Below are 3919 nucleotides of genomic sequence, written 5' to 3'. Positions count from 1 at the left end.
AATGATTCAGGATTTGTCACTTCCCAGTCTCTGCAAGTCTGTGCGGTTTCACAATCAATATGAATCTGATGTGACAGATACGTGAGGGGGCAGAGGTGACAGACAGGATGACCTTTACTGCCATTTACATCCTGCAACACATGCTGAGCAAGCCGATGTTTCATCTCATGATGGTGAAAGTTTTTGATTTGAATGGAAACGTCAGCATTTTTAACAACTGTGCAATGCTGCCCAGATCATGTTTTATATTAACACGATAATTTAAACGTATCTGCAGAGTCTAAAAAATGTTCATCCTGAACTTATCTGCAAAGCAATCAGTGACAACACATTTAACTTGTTTTCCCCAGGCAGCTAAAGCAACCAGTCTTCTTCTAACCTTAACCAAAGTGCACTTGCGGGCTAAACATGAACACACCCTGTCCTCAGGTGTCAAAGTCCATAGCTCTTACACCTTAAAACTTGCAGGTGGTACAAAAACAAGATACTTCCCTCGCTGCACTGAACATACAGTATCAAGATAATGCTTTCTCTGAAAAACATGTTTGTGGTGTGATTTTTTGACAATTTACAGACACTATAAGTGTGTGCCCAGTTATTTCTGGAACTGACTAAAAAAACTTGCATAGCATCCTCTTTTCACAGTTAAGTTTCAAATCTGCTCAAACTTAACTTCCGCTTTATAATCTCGCTTGTGGACTGTGGTGACAGCTGTATGGAAGTCTATGAGAGATGAATGGAGACACACAATGAAACCCAACATATCTGCGTCTTGTGATTTTAATGAAAACATGACTGCATTTCCTCATCACAAGCCATACAACGTAGATATGTTGGGTTTAAGTGTGTTCAGTGTGTTGTTGACTGTGGGACAGTGTTTCAGCAAGGGCTCTTGAAGAAGTACCAAATAGCAGCCGATCCCCTGACAGGATGGGGACCTGTTTTACACAACACGAGAGGGATTATGAGCCTGAAACTGACCTGAACAAGAGGATTATGGAGAGAAAGGGGACTAGTATGGATGTATCTCATATTACACTCCGTTAAGTTGTTGGTGTTCGACGCATGTAGCCTCCAAACAGAAGTACATCGACTGCTCTCAAAAACAAAACTATAAAGTGTCGCAGCTCAGGCTGCAGAGAGGAGATAACAAACAGAGCACTGACATTTGGTCACTCTTCCAAATATCTGTGCTTCTCATCACACGTGGGTGTTTTTGTTCCATACACCTTCTGCTAGCTGCCTTCTAGAAACATCCGCGATGCACTCTGAACTCTGCGTCCACGTGTGTGACGCCTGCACGCCCATTCTTGTTTACTATCAGCCGCCCGCGTCCTGCATGTTCCTGGCAGAGGAAATGCACCAGGGACGTGGAGATGGATGTGTGTCCACTCCTTCACGGGGTCAGGAGAGCATAGCTGCAGCTGGGATTCCCGGCCTCGCTGCGTGGCATCATGGGAGGACTGTGATGCAATGATCGGGAGGAAGAGACAGAGAGGGATTGTTCCTCAGGATGACTGTGTGTGTGTCGGGCCCACGCCATGTGTCTGCCATTGCTAGATTTTTCCTGAAATTTCCTTCTTACACAAATTTGGTGTCCACTGATATGCGTGCACACACATCTGTAAGTACACACAACTGTCTTTATGTGTGCATGTGAGTATGTGTGTGCTAATTTTCCTGCTAAAGGGTTTCTTGTGCATGTATAGACTCTATTGTTACCATGTGTGCCCTCAGCCTCCACAGTTCAGGCTATTTTCGGGGAAATTACCTCACAAACAGAAGTGCTGCTCATCTGATATCTGGTTCCTTTTTTCTGTGGGTGCCGTGAAGAATCAAGTGTCACACTTAAACATCTGGAGGTCTTGTTAAAGGCCCGAGTCACTGCATGCTGGGTCAGGCCTACGTTTGTACATATGAAATGTGAGTCCATACAGGAGTCTTACAACACGCCGCCTACAGATCTTGTGAAACATGTTTCAAACAGCCATTCAAGATGATTCACTGGCTTCGTCTTCAGTGATGACATGGAAATGAATCACGCACACGCTCCCTCGTCTTGTGACTTCCTCCTCTGATTAAGGGGTCCATTAGGGTCCTCGCACACACCTCCTCCTCCAGATCTTGCGCATTTACCGTCAACGGAGCATCACGGCCGTATTCTTCTTTACATGACTCACTTGCTGCCAGTAGCTGTGCAAAAATAACATTCTTCACGTGTTAGTACAACAGAATCAATCTTCACTGCAACATGTACAGTAAAACCTGCAATAATGACGGAGTCGGTGGGGACAATAAAACTCTGTAAACATAGCTTGGAGCACCTTTCTTCAGGAGGTTGTGCAACAGGCGATAAATCTATAATTACAGTGTTGTATGAAAACCTGTCTCATCGCCTAAACGCTCCTTTACAGTGGATTCTGGCACAATGTGTGAAGCTGCCTGATGGATGTTTATTTATTTGCCTCACCGAGTTCAGAATTTTTTTGTTTTTAATCTGGAAACTATTGGCTCACTCGTCATGATCACAGTCCTGTTTTGAGGACACTGCCCATCTTTTGTTAATCAGTTAATTTGGTTGCCTGTTTGCTATTTATTAAGTGTAACCGCTCTTTTTGTACGCTTTTGTGCAGTTATAGTTGCAGACGTGAGCTCCATCTCGCTGCTCTCGTATTTAGAGTGTAATTCAAGAGAAAAGAGACCAAAACGTGACAGCATTATTGTTTTTAATTTTCCATTTTCATCGTGAATTAATTTTGCTACGATGACAGTGTAGTGAAAGTCTGGGGGCGCTGATGTGAGGTTTGCCCAGGGCGCCATGGGGGCAGAGTGCACGAAGGCAGCTAAGTATGTAGATAGCAGCCCATCCAATCATTTTATACGGGCCAAATGAAATGACTGGACCGGACTGTTTCTTTTTTTCTCTCAGGGCATTTGATTTATTGTTTGCTGTGAGGATTTTCTACACATATAGCAAAAGTAGTTGTGAAATAACTTACCAACCCGATCTCTAAGTGCCTTTATATCGACATTGTTCTCTTTTGTCCTGCTCTCCCCAGCCACCCCCCACGGATACAGCCTTTAGCTTATTGATCAGCCCAGAGGGGGGTCTGTGGCACAGCTGTGTCTTTTGGGACCACCATGTTGGTCTCCTGAATACCTGTTTAGCATTCTCATCCAGAAAAATGCAAAAAAGCAGAAACAAGTCACGCACACTTTGAGTCATAGGTTTGAGGAAATTACTTTATCTTAAGCTACAAATTTGCTAAATCCATTCAGAAAAGCTCCCATCTGTTATTGATTTCCTGAACTGAATCTATTAAGGTTAGAAAGGAGGACATGTTACAAAATAGATGATGCAAACAGATTCACTGACACATGGATCACGCGGGCAGAAAACATCTGCAGTATTTCGTACATTCAGAGTATTCGGCCTCCCTAAAACATCTGCCAAAACTTCATCTCTAGAGGCCGGTTTGTAAGTTTCTAGAAGCTGCAAGGTCTTCCACGTGCTATCCCATAATTTCTTGGCTGCTGAAGGTGAAGATATGCAACCTGTGGCCACTAGATGGTGGACAGGAGGTCAACAGTACTCAGCGCAACAGTACAGAGGCACCATTTGACCCTGCAGGCACAGATAGTGGAAGGGGAACTGCTTTTAGTGAAAGTGTAGAGAAAACAGAAGAAGCAGCAGCAGAGTGGATGTAGATGTGTCTGAGTGCACAGCGTTTCACTTTCAGATGGAAGGTTGCAGTTCTGATAAGGAGAGGAAAGGCATGAAGAGATAGCAAACGTGGGAGTGTGTGTGTGTGTGTGAGAGAGAGAGGGAGGGACGGCGATAGAGCACAGATTTGAGCAGGAGGCAGTGAAGCAGGGGACAGGGCAGAGAGTGAAGGGGGGTCCGAGGGGCAGAGGGAGT

The sequence above is a fragment of the Pagrus pagrus genome (genome assembly GCF_965226575.1).
Source record: "Pagrus pagrus genome assembly, chromosome: 17".
NCBI classification, from domain to species: Eukaryota; Metazoa; Chordata; class Actinopteri; order Spariformes; family Sparidae; genus Pagrus; species Pagrus pagrus.
Note: the sequence above shows the minus strand (reverse complement) of the source record.